This window comes from Rutilus rutilus, assembly GCF_951802725.1.
Source record: "Rutilus rutilus genome assembly, chromosome: 15".
Taxonomy (NCBI): Eukaryota; Metazoa; Chordata; class Actinopteri; order Cypriniformes; family Leuciscidae; genus Rutilus; species Rutilus rutilus.
The window spans coordinates 19,330,542-19,344,843 of NC_140220.1; positions in this window are offsets into that span (position 1 = coordinate 19,330,542).

The window sequence follows — 14,302 nt, forward strand, 5'->3', positions numbered from 1 at the left end:
CAGTATCTTCAATGTCATCTGGTGGATTAAATGTTCTGAACTTCATGTTTTATCTTAAAGAAGTGGCAGCTCTATCAGACAAGGGACAAACAAATAAAAACACACCCTCCTCTTCACTCTCTCACATCAGCACACACACAGCTCGACATTGATAAATACTTACATCGGTGTCTCCCTGTGTGCACACACTCTTGTCTCTGTGCTCTAATTTAAACAGATGACTCTTAAATTGAACTGTAAATTACAACAATACACCCTCAACAAATTCCTCTGCGTGTGTGCCTGACTTAAATGCCATCAGAGGGAAATTTCCATATGCATTACACCAGTGACAAACACGTTCATTTTAAATGTTGTCGTGAAGCATTTATTCGCTTCCTAAGGTGGAATCTGTGTCTCTGTGTCTCTGAGTTGCTGGGTACGTGTTAAACCATTTAAGTGTTGTTTTGAGTTTGTTTGAGTTGAGTTTCAGAGATTGCATTAGTAGTGTGGTACTATCGACTATCGTGTAGCCAGACTTTACTGGTGCACATTGCAGCTTATAAAGGTGCTCAAGAATATCTCTTTTACTTGATACTACAGCAAAAAACTCAAAAAAGCTTCTGAATAGCTTTCAAAGATTTAATGCCACAAATCCAGAGATTAGTTTTTCCTAAGAAGTGCTTATTGTAGGAGGCTGGAAACTTGTCACAGCTATTTCCTTTTGGACTGATAAAAATGTTTTATATGCAGATTTTATATGCACTGGCTTACCATGATGTAACTGGCTTTATAACTACATAACTCTGTGTTTATGAGTCTTGCTATGACCTTTCCAGATGTGACTGACATCTCTACCATGCTAATTTGAGTATTTGTTCCCAATTTAGTGTATTTTTGTCCACTTCAAAAACTCATTGGACCAAAGTACCACTCCTTGTGTATATTTAAACATCAATGGGTCAATGGGTGGCAATATGTAGTTTTTTTCCGGATCTTTTGATCGAATAGACAAAATGATCTCATGCAATTTACATATGAATACGCATGTGCTTGGTACATTTTTCGTCTTCAAACCATACTTGGATCTTCAGCCAACAAAGTTAAAATCTCGTCTGGCTAGCATGCTTCCCATAATGTTTACGCAACACATTCGGTCAGTAGGTGGAAAGTGTTTTGTGGCTGTTCGAACGCATTCGACCACATGAACGTTTACACTACGAAAGTGTATAGTGAGAACTATTCTAGGGTGCGTTTCCCAAAAGCCTTGTTAGCCAACTATGTCGCAAGGTCCATTGAATTTTGTTGGTAATGATGGAATTTGCAACCATAATTGGCTTCAGGAAACACTCCCCTGATTGGCTGTCACGTATTGTGTTATATTTTGTGTGGATAGTCTTGCTGCTGGATTTTTGTTGCTTTGTCTAACAGGTCAGCTAGTAAAAACAGTGCTGGTAAACCTCACTACCTTTCCCTTATAGGTGCACTAGCGACTGACGCTAGAGGCTGTGGTCTTTATAGTGCCCCTGTTATGGATTTTTGAAAATGACCTTTCATGTAGTGTGTAACATAACTCTAAGTGAATGAAAACATCCTGCAAAGTTTAAAATGTCAAAGTGCACCCTATATAAAGTTATTGTCTTTCAAAAGTTAGAGTCGACTCTGAGTCAATGAAATGAATTGTTTTTCAAACGAGTCATTAGCCGTTTCGTTGTGACGTCAAGACGAAATATTAGCATATTGCCCGCCCACTTTATTGCTTGCGCAGACACCAGGGAAAACGTCTCGGGTTACGACTGTTACAGTCGTAACCCGAGACATTCCCCTTCGAGGGAACTCACACTGCGTTGTCGTCATGACGACACTTTGGGGAACGTAATGCCCACTATGCCACACCGTAATCCCGCCCTAGTGTGAAGCTGGGATACCAGGCACACTTAGGACGCGAACACTCTGGCACCAGGCGTCACAGGGAGTTGTAGACTGTAGAAACGTATGAAGGTGTGCGGGGTGGCCCACCCGGCCGCCTCGCAGATCTCCTGAAGCGAGACGCCAGAAAGGAGGGCCACCGAGGAGGCCATGCCCCTGGTGGAATGAGCCCTCACGGTCATAGGTGAAGGCAAATTGCGCACCTGATAAGCCGTGGCAATAGCCTGGACAATCCAATTGCTGATTGTCTGTTTAGATGCAGGCAGCCCTTTCTTGGGTGAACCAAAGCACACCAACAACTGGTCTGACTTCCTCCACTGAGAAGACTTCTCCAAGTACACTCTTAGGGCTCTGACTGGGCAGAGCAGGTGAAGTCTCCTCTCTTCCGCCGTCACGTGAGGTGGAGGATAGAAGGCCTGAAGAACCACTGACCGTGCCACACTAGACGGCACCTTGGGCACATAGCCCGGTCTAGGATGTAAGATGGCCTTAACTCCGCCGGGGGCAAACTCCAGGCAAGTTGGCATTATAGCCAAGGCCTGGAGATCCCCCACTCTCCTCAGAGAGGTGATAGCAAGGAGAAAGGCCACCTTAAGGGTCAGGTTCTTTGCCTCAGCCGACTCCAGTGGCTCGAAGGGGGCCTCAGCCAACCCTTCAAGTACCACCGTCAGGTCCCAAGTTGGGACTCTGGAGTGAGCCGCAGGCCTCATCCTCCGAGCCCCACGGAGGAAACATACAACCAGATGGTGCCACATACACCTTAAGTGTGGATGGGGTAAGACCAGCGGAGAAACGATCTTGGAGGAACTCCAGCACTGAAGCCACTGGGCAGTTAACTGGGTCCACCTCACGCTCTCTACACCAAGTGGAAAACACATTCCACTTCAGGCTGTACAGTCTCCTAGTGGAAGGAGCCCTGGAGCTGAGTAGGGTCTCGACAACACCTGCTGACAGGCCAGCCTCTACGTACCGAGCCCCCTCAGGGGCCAGACCCAGAGGTTCCACAGCTCTGGCCGGGGGTGAAATATTGTGCCCCCTGCCTGCGACAGCAGATCCCTCCTCAGAGGGACCTGCCACGGGAGGCCGTCCAGCAGTGCTACAATGTCCGAGAACCATACCCGGGTCGGCCAGCGGGGTGCTACTAAAAGTAGGCTGATCCCCTCCCGGCGGACCCGCTCCAAGACTCCCGGGAGCAGAGCGATCGGGGGAAATGCGTACAGACGCAGCCTTGGCCACGTCTGCATCATGGCGTCCAGCCCCAGCGGAGCTGGATACCTGAGAGAGAATCACAGTGGACAGTGGGACGTCTCTTGAGACGCGAACAGATCCACTTCCACTGGGCCGAATCTCACGCACATGGCCTCCACCACCTCGGGGTGGAGTCGCCACTCCCCTGGCCTCAGCCCCTGCCTCGACAGGACGTCTGCTCCTTGATTTTGGTCCCCGGGGACATACATCGCTCTAAGAGACGACAGTTTCCCCTGGGACCACAGAAGGATCTGGTGTGCCAATCTGCATAGAGGGCGCGACCTCAGACCCCCCTGATGATTCAGATACGTGACTACAGATGTGTTGTCCGAGCGAATCACGACATGGTGGCCGTGGAGGTCCGGGAAAAAGCTCCTCAGAGCTTTGTAGACCGCCAGCATTTCCAGGCAGTTGATGTGCCAGGAAGAATGCCGGGTCTCCCACAGGCCTCTCGCAAAGCGGCCGTCCATGACCGCGCCCCAACCAGTGAGGGAGGCATCTGTTGAAACGGTTTTCCGGCAACATGATGCTCCCAGCACCGGTCCCTGGGACAGGAACCAAGGTTTCCTCCATATGACAAGAGAACGAAGGCATCTGCGCGTTACCCTGATCATACGGAACGGATTTCCCCTCGGGGAAAACCCCTTGGCTCTCAACCACCACTGTAGGGGTCTCATGTGTAACAGGCCAAAAGGTATGACGTTGGATGCTGCTGCCATGAGCCCCAGCAGTCTCTGAAACTGCTTCACAGTGAGGTTGTGGCCTAGCTTCTCTCTGGAGACCATCGCCCGTATGGACTCCACGCGCGCAGGAGACATTTGTGCCCGCATCGTCGTGGAGTCCCATACAACTCCCAGGAACATAGTCCTCTGGGAGGGCGTCAACACACTCTTTTTTGTGTTGAGTCTCAGCCCCAGGCACCTAATATGGGCCAGAACGACATCTCGATGCCGAACTGCCATCTCGCGCGACTTGGCCAATAATAGCCAGTCGTCGATATAATTGAGTACACGGATGCCCTGGAGTCTCAGCGGAGCCAGCGCTGCATCCATGCACTTGGTGAAGGTGCGAGGGGAGAGAGCTAGGCCAAAGGGAAGAACCCAATATTGGTACGCTTCGCCCCCGAAAGCGAACCTCAGGAACTTCCTGTGACATGGAAGGATGGATATATGGAAGTATGCGTCCTTCAGATCTATCGTGACGAACCAGTCCTCGAACTGGATCTAACTCACGATGGCTGGAATTGTGAGCATCTTGAACCTGAATCTCCTCAGAGAACGATTCAAGTGCCTGAGATCTATTATTGGACGCAACCCCCCATCCTTCTTGGGAACTATGAAGTACCGGCTGTAGAACCCGGACTCCCTGTCTGACAGAGGAACACGTTCTATGGCCTCCTTGACCAACAGGGATTGAACTTCCTGTTCCATAACCCGAACCTGCTCTGGGCCAACCACAGTCCAGACCACCCCGTTGAACTTCGGGGGAGGGGAGCTGAACTGCAGTCTGTAGCCCAGCTCTATAGTCCGCAGGGCCCACGCAGATATATTCGGAAGGCATGACCATGCGCCGAGATAATCTACTAAGGGAACCAGCCTCTCAAAGGGCTGGCCTCGGGTGTCAACCGAGACTCGTTCCCAACCCCCTGAAGCGGCTGACCGGCAGGGAGCAGTCGAGAATGATTTTCGGTGTGCGGACGCGTTCGCTGCCCAGCCGCAGATCTTTCTAGAGGCGGCTGGAGCGGCGTGTGTGCGCGGGAAATCAGTGTGCCCCGAAGCGTACTGAACGGCGGGAACACAGCACTGATTTCCCGAGAGCTCCGGGGAGGCGACCTCGATCGCTCCGCCCTGGGGGGACAGCTCTCAGCGGTCCGGCCGCAACTAGGACCGCTTGGCGGAAGCCTTCTTTGCCTGAAGGACGGTCCTCAGAACGGTCCGCCGCCTCCTTTGCCAGGCTCCCTCTGGAGGGGCGTGGGAGGCAACACTCTCTTTTTGCACCTGTCGGTGCGAGGAGCTGGTAGACGGCCGAGGCTGCCCCTTTGAGGCAGCCTTCCCCGAGGAGCCAGAGCGGCGAGGTAGGTACTGTTGGAAAGCCGCCGACTGCTTTTTCACCTCCTGAAACCTCTCGACGACGGTACTAACCGCGCCGCCGAAGAGGCCAGAAGGTGAAATCGGGGAGTCTAGGAGAAAATGTTTCTCTCTCTCCTTCATCCCCGATAGATTCAACCATAAATGTCTCTCCACACACACCAGACCAGCTGATGCTGAGAGACAAGTCGGTGGCCTTCCTTAGCTCCGTGATATCATTCGGAGAGGGACCCTCGCCCTCATCAAGCTCCTTGAGGAGGTCGGCCTGGTAGGCCTGCAACACCACCATAGTGTGCAGGCAGCTATCAGCCCGCCCAGCCGCCATATAGGCCCTGCCCACTAGCGAAGATGTATCGCGTCATGGCTTAGTGGGCAGTACCGGGGCCTTAAGGGACGATGCGGCCTCGGGAGAAAGATAGCTTGCGAGAGCTTCCTCCACCCGAGGCATTGTCCCATAACCACGCTCAGCCGCCCCCAGCACATTAGAAAAATCAAGCACTGGGGGGTTGGAGAGCCTGGCTGAATATGGTCTTTCCCATGACTTGCACAACTCATTGTGCAAGTCAGGAAAAAACGGAAGGCCCCGGCGTGGAGGTTGAGACCTGCGCTTATAAAATCTTTCTGACTCCTCAGAGCCAGATAACTGTAGCACCGGGTCCTCCGCCTTGCGGAAAGAAGCCGCTTGGCGGGCTGGTGTGTGTCCATGCCCGATAAATAACGCAAACACGGGTGCACACACCTCCTAAACTGCTCGCTTGCCATTTATATGCTTGTGAAACTGTTTTATAGACAGACAATTCACACCGAGCGCTTTAGCTGAAGAGCAAAAAGCTAACGTGTGTGTGTGCCGGCGTCCCTTTGTATCTTCCGGGTATGCCGTCATCTACTACGTCATGACGCAGCACCAATCAGGATTGGATGGATTTCATTCATGCTTCAGATGCGCTACACTAAGGGCGTTCCCCAAAGTGTCGTCATGACGACGACGCAGTGCGAGTTCCCTCGAAGGGGAACTTTAACTCTCTCAGACACTGGTTGATTCCTGTGGATACTGGATAGCATCATGTTGAGAAGAATCTGTGCTCTACAATGTGACGGTAAAGCCAGTTTTCTTTTTCACTGCCCAAGGACGAGCATGAAGAATCAGTCTATAGGTGTATAGTGTTTCTTTACAAAGTGACATCGCCAACTACTGGCCTGGCATGAATAATATAGCGTTTTTAATTGTTTAATTGTTTAATTTAAGCGTTGACAACGTTGTAGCCTGTACGCGAAAAATGCGAAGGAAAAACTTTTTTATTTTTAGTACATTATCATGAAAGCGTGATAAAGGGGTTTGAGTGATTATCAGTATCTAACCTGATGAAAAGATATTTATTCAATGTTATCCACTTTATATTTCATCTGCAACAGCATTGTGAACTTTTGTAAAGGTACATTTGGTCATTAACTTTTAAATGCATGATTATGCAAATTGCAAACATGAGAGGAGAGGAGCGGATCAACGTGCTACTCTCTGAAACGGTAGGAAATTAAATTAAATTGAATGTGGAGGATTTAAACTCTCACAAGATGATTGACATGTCAGTTTAAAAGGTGACAGGATGCACGTAACTAAGCGACAGAGCTGTCCGTTAGATGCAATTATGATGATGTAGGCCTATGTCCCAAAGCCTGCCTATTCTTCTGCTACACACTCAGAAGTATGTTCTTTTTCTTCACAGTATAAGTATAGGCGAATTGGGACGCAGAAAGTTTGTAGATGTTGAGGGCTGCATTGGAATTGGGATCCCGCTTGTCCCTCGGGACCCAATGCATATCTCATGGTAGCGGGGGCGGTTTTACCTTTGCTGTGGGTGGGAGTGGGCAGGCAAAAAATACCATTGATCCCATGATCCCGCAGTCCTTCGATTTCCCACGTAACAAGAAAGGAGTCAACTAATGAAGTTCACTGCAGTCGATAAGTAACATTCTCTTCCTCAGAAGCAGGTTAGGCCAAGTGATTCATTATAAAAAAAAATTTTTTATATGTGTAAAGTTTTTTATTTTTTATTATTTATTTTCTTATTGCTATATGTTAATTATCTAGGCTACATTGATATCTGTGAGTTTTTTATTTCCTATTTATTTTATTTGTATTTGTCTTCTATTTGTTGTTTAATATTTATTTATTTGATAAGTAATTAAATTCAATATTGAGCCTTGTAAGGTTACCAGAGTTTAACTGTTATGGTTAGGTGCGTGTGTGTGTGTGTGTGTTGTTACGTGTTGTGATCTTTTGTTTTAAAGTTGATAGAGTTTAATAATGATTATAAAAAGCTGGCCGAATGTGTTTGTCATTTGTGGTGCTAGCATTAGTCTACTTTATCTTATGGTGAGTTTTATTAAAAGCAATGTTTTCTCTGTTATTCTGTATGTTTAGCATAGCCTTAATGTTTGTGTAATTTTTCCACAATTTCTACAAGATATAACAGAACGTTTGTGTTGTGGGCAGGAGTGGAACACACGCTGTGGGAGCGGGCGGTAAAGGTCAGAAATTCAGCGGGAGCAGAATTAAGAAAACAGTCCCATGGAGGGCTCAATGTGGATGTGCCTTCTGAGAATGATAGTAGTATAGTAATCCTCTCAAGTAACTCGGTAAATATGAAATGTTAATTTGCACCTCTGTATGTGCGTGAACAAACTGAAGTTCAGTGTAAGGTATGGATGATGAAATCTTTTTAGGCAGCCCAAATTAGATCAATCAGGTTGTTGTTTCTTGCAAAGGTGAGGTGTGATTGGACTTTTTCATCACATCCCCTACTCCCACATTGCTACGGGACCTTCAGATCAAGTCCCAAACAAATCCCACCATCTGTCAGTGATAAAAAATCCTGCTTGTTATCACTTTTTCAAAGATGTTAATTGACTGTTAATGGCTTCACATTTCAACAGGTTCTCTGGCTCCTGGATTGAGGATTGTCTATTGAGGTCATCTCTGGTTCTGTTTCAACAATTGGTGCTTACATGAAGACAGCATACCCCTTTTCCTCAGCATCACTCTCTATTTAGAGCACATGTCTGGATAAACAAAAAGAAAAGAAAAAGAGAAAGAGAGTAGGGGAGAATGTGCAGCGAAATTGAAAAGCTGAAAGAAAATGAGTTTTCAAACGTATTTCTGCCAGGGGAATGCAGCACGGCTGTTTGTGTCCCTCAGTTGGTGAATTGTTGTGGAGGTGTTATAATCATTAGTCCAGATAGAGAGACAGTCGCGCCGTCTATCTGCGGCAGGGAATCTATGAGAGTATTGCAGATGTTCTTTGCATGAGGTAGACAGGTCTCTAAAGATAAGACGTAAAACAAAAGTGCTCTAAATATTCTAAAGGTACCTGACTAAGAGAGAGATGCTGATTCAGCACAATAATGGCTGAAGGATCATGGCCAGAATGGGAGTGGAAAATCTCAACTGAGAAAGAAAATTGTTTGCTGAATTCTTTGTACCTCGCTTAATACATCTGAGATGATTTGACAGATGCCAGATCTTCTAATCGTGAAAACCGATCTATGGCTAATTTGGTTCTTCAAAAGAAATTGTGAATCTGGATTAAAATAACTGGATTAAGTTGACTGATATTACTTCGTTTTCTTGTGTTCATTGGCAAGGGCCCACACACAATCGTGGACACACTCTAGATTTACTTATCAGTAAGGGTCTAAACATTTCATTGATTGTTATTAAGGATGTAGCACTGTCCGATCATTTCTGTATTTTCTTTGACATATTGATCTCTCCTACTATTGAAGCTAGATCTGTGTCTGTCAAGAAGAGATGCTTAAATGAGAACACTAGTGTGCTACTTATGAAGGCCATATCTTTAACACCAAGTATATCTTTATTTATTTATTTATTTATAAAAAAAAAATTTAAAAAAGGGACAATACATATTAATGAACATTTTCACAAATGTAAATATGTCAGATTATAGCCTTAGGCTAATTTCCATCTGCAGACCCCTGGCAGGTTGGTGTTACACACAAGTTAATACAGAGACACTATATACAGACTATATACAGAGAAGGACAAGAACAGTAATCACATCATGTTATAACAAACAATAACAACAAGAGTGGACAACAAAGGACATATCGAAAACAGGAAAGCATCAACTTTGCACAAACCACAATTTTGCACATGCCCTGACTGTCCTGATATTGCACTGACCCATATTACACCATTCTATATTGCACTGACCCGCATTACACTGACCCCTATTGCACAACCCATGTTATACTGACTCTTATTGCACAACCCGTATTGCACTGATAATTGTATCCCTTTTTGTAATGCACTAACTCTGTTTTACGTCTGATATGTAATGATTAACTAAACATGATCACATGTTTGTGTGTCCCTCAGCCACACTTTTAAATGACTCCTAAAGGTAGGAAGACTTGTGCTTTCCCTCACTGACAGTGGAATACTATTGCAGAAGCTCACTCCCTGATATGACAGGACGTTCACAATCACCTCTCATAGTTGCTCTAGTCACTCGAGACCCGGCAACACTGCTAGACTTTTGTTTAATAAAATCACTTAATGGTGGAGGCGCCAGACCATGTATAACCTTGTAGATTAGACGGGCTGATTTAAATAATTTGAAATTAGCTAAGTTTAAAAAACGTATATTTATCTAAAATTTGACAATGGTGATATGACGAAGGTTTCTTGTCTAATATTTTCAATGCTCTTTTGTAGCATACTTCGATTGGCCCACGACTCGTATAGGACCAACTTGTGATACAGTACTCAATATGAGCCAGTATCATAGAGTGCAGGAATGTAATCGCTGCTGTATCCGTTAATGATGTACGAATATGTCTAAAGTTCCGTATATTCCGTACATTTACAGTTTTCACTACTTTTTTAACGTGTTTTTTAAAGGATAATTTCGAGTCTATTAGCACTCCCAAATACTTAAATTCCTCAACATTAATTAATTCTTGTCCACCCAAGCGAACTTTTACTGCGGCCACGGTTGTTTTATGTTTACTGAAAAACATTGATACGGTCTTTTTAACATTAAGGCACAGGCATGAATCATTCAGCCATTTTTGTAAGTCATTTTAGGCTAATGAAAGCTGATGGGCTGCATCATCAGCACTTTTTGCTTGTGTAAAAATTACCGTATCGTCTGCATACATAATCGTGTCCACATTTTTGCACACATTGGGCAAGTTATTTACATAAAGTGAAAATAGCAGGGGACCTAAAATTGATCCCTGAGGGACACCTTGCGTATAGTGAAGATAGGGTGACTTACTATTCTTTATTTGCACGCATTGTTTTCTATCTGATAGATAAGACTGTATCCATTTAACGGTTTGATTACTAAAGTTAAATGTTGACAGTCTAGACAAGAGCTTAAGGTGATTCACAGTATCAAACGCATGCTTAAAGTCAACAAAAACAGCCGCAACATAACTGTTTTTGTCTAAATAAGACTTCACCTTCTCAACAAAAACACAGACAGCCGTTTCAGTTGAGTGGAGAGATCGAAATCCGAATTGCATAGGGTGCAAACCTGGGTTGGAATCATTAAGATGTGCAATAATAGAGTTAGCGACCCACTTTTCTGCTATCTTTGAGAAGATAGAGAGTATGCTAATAGGTCGATAATTAGCGGGGTCTAATTTATCAACCGATTTATATATTGGTATGACATTTGCCACCTTCCAACTCAAAGGGACGACTAAATGCGTGATTGATAAATTAATAAGATGGGTCACAGGCACCAAGATACAAGATTTATAATGCTTCAAAAGATTGGTATCAAATCCAAACACATCCCTTGCTTTAGAACTTTTCAATTTAGAGATTATGTTTTCTACTTCATTTTCTGTAATTATTTGAATATTAAATTTTGAATTTTGAGTTGAGGCATCCATATGGGGGTCGGTGTTGCTAATATTTTGTTGAGAGTCACAAGAATTAGAAAACAGTTGTGCAATTTCATCAATGGTACTTTGGAAATAATCATTTCATTTAGTTGCTAGGCTGAGAGGCTCTGATACCAATTCATTGGCAAATTTGAGGTCAAAGTCTTTATCAGCATTGTGCTTACTTTTACCAAGGAGTTTGTTAATATTTTCCCAAATTAGCTTACAATTTCCTTCGGCACCATTAATTACAGTCATGAAAAAATTTGCTTTTGCCATTCTCAAAGTTTGTGTGACTTTATTCCTTGCGGATACAAAATTTAATCGATCAGTAGTTAATCCAAATTGTAATGATTTTTTAAGTAATTTGTCTCTGAGTGTCATAAGCTGTTTACACTCCCTATTGATCCAAGGCAAGGAATAAACTCGTTTCTTTAAATGACCCGCTTTCTGAAACTGAGACAGAACCCCTTTAATAGAGGAGTATAGTAGATCACAACATTTATTAGTGTCATCACAAGATAGTATGCTAGACCAATCAAGATTATTTAGAGCTGCAGTTAAACGTTGTTCTTGGCTCTTTGGAATAAATGTTTGTTTTATATTAGTGCTTTTACTGACACTTCTCAATCGTTTTTTAGTCAGCTTTCTAGAGAAGAATATGGCATTGTGGTCAGACAAGCCAGTCAAGAAATTGTATGTTTTTATCATTCTATCTAGTTTGTTAGAGAACACCAGGTCTATTAGAGTTTTAGAGCGATTTGTTATTCTAGTGGGATCACTGATCATTTGTGTTAGTCCAAAATTATCTGTAATTTCTTTCAATTTCTTTCTGTCACTTTTGTTGTCCCAATTTACATTTAAGTCTCCCATTAGAATAACCTCATTATTAAAGTCACAACAACTCAGAAGTGCCTTAAATTGATCATAAAAATCGTACTCGGTTACTAACATAACCTCGGTTCTCTCTAGAAGAGGGAACGAGTACTACGTAATATCTTACGCTAGGGGAAAATCTCTTTTCCGCGAGATATTGAAGCCAAAAATTATCCTTAATTTTGAAATAATGTAAAACGCGTTGCGGCAGCATGCAGACATAGGCAAGACGGCTTGCGCGCCTATTGGCTGCCCTGCGGCAACTGCAGCAGCCTATCGAGAGAGGCCGCCTACTGCGTCACGTCCCGCCAAAACAGGTGTGGCTTGGGCCTATAAATACAGCTCGACAGGCTGATAGAATCTGGTTTTTCATCACCGAAGCGAACCAGAGCGTGTTGCAGGCACGGCAAAGATACGCAGTACTCGTTCCCTCTTCTAGAGAGAACCGAGGTTACGTTTGTAACCGAGTATGTTCTCTTATGAGAGGTCTCTCGTACTGCGTAATATCTTACGCTAGGGGAACACAGTGTAAAACGCCGTGCGTGATGAGATCCAACACCAAAGTCCCAGGGGCAGGTGCCCGGGGCTCATATAGTGCATGATCACCAGGGACTCACAGAGAGTCCGGGAAAGAGGGGCTAGAACAGCATCATTCCCGTAATAAGTAGCATCCTATAAGGAGCAAATTATATCAATAGTGTTCCACACAGTCAGGGCGAAAAACTCGGCCTGGACTGATGAATATTATGGGTCTTACACACTGCCCATAGAGTTATTTAATCGATCAGCGAGCGGCGCTCAAGCAGTTTAAGTATTCTGAGCCGATAGCATCGGGGCAGACAATACTGATTTATTAGACCGAAAGCAGCTTAGCCTGCAAGGCGGGAACCTCTAGGTTATAAAACCTTATAAATGTAGATGGGGAGGCCCAGCCTGCCGCCATACAGATATCCTGCAAGGCAATCCCACTAGACCAGGGGTCAGCAACCTTTTTGTCATAAAGTGCCATTTTTAAGTTTCCGAGTTCATCACTGTGCCACAACACACACATAGCCTATATATATATATACACTCCATGTTAATCATGGGGAGCCCGAGTGCATTTGACCGGCATAAAACTAGACTACTTTATCTGAATGAAATACATACACTTCTCTCGCATTTGCTTGTGTGCCAGCGATTAACCCTCCGCGTCCCATTGATGGCTCCGCGTAACCCTGACGAGTACTACGAGCCTTAGGTTGCCGACCCCTGCACTAGACCAAGCCCACGACGAGGCCATGCCTCTTGTGGAGTGCGCTCTGACACCTAACGGGCACTGCAGGCCCTTATAAGTGTAAGCCAGCGCTATAGCATCAACTATCCACCTGGGTAGACTCTGTTTCGACGCAGCTAGTCCCTTAGAACGTCCGCTGAACGAAACAAAAAGCTGCTCCGTCTGTCTGAAGACAGTCGATCGAGACACATAAGTCCTTAATGCCCTGACCGGGCAAAGGAAGCTCACGTCCTTTTCCTCATTATAGACCGGCAGGGCCGACAGGGAAATCACCTGAGCCCTAAACGGTGTGTTGAGGGATTTAGGAACGTACCCGTGCCTTGGTTTGAGTATGACTTTCGAGTCATTTGGCCCAAATTCCATACACGTCGCGCTCACTGAGAGCGCTTGCAAGTCCCCTATACGCTTTACCGAAGCGAGAGCCAGAAGAAACACTGTCTTGAAAGACAAGTGTTTGATATCTATTGATTGGATTGGCTCGAATGGGGCACCTTTCATGGCTTCCAAAACCGTAGAAAGGTCCCACATGGGGACTGACGGAGGTCTGGGAGGATTCAGCCTCTTAGCTCCTCTAAGGAAGCGGATGACCAGATCGTTCCTCCCAAGTGACTGGCCAAGCGTCGGTCTAGTAAACGCTGCTATGGCCGCCACGTAAACCTTGAGCGTGGATGGGGTTCTGCCCTTATCCAGTAGCTCTTGCAGGAAGGAGAGAACCTCCGTCACCCCACAGTCTGGGGGTGATAAGCCACGAGCTGTGCACCAGCTAGAGAACACAGACCATTTCGAGGAATAGAGCCGTCTAGTAGACGGGGCCCTAGCCTGCGTGATCGTGTTTAACACTCCCACCGGGAGGTTAGCGGGTGCCCGTTGATGGCCCATGCATGTAGGGACCAAAGCTCTGGGCGAGAATGCCAGATCGAGCCCTTGGCCTGAGAGAGGAGGTCCCTCCTCACTGGTATCGGCCATGGGGCAGTGCTTGTCAGCTGCATCA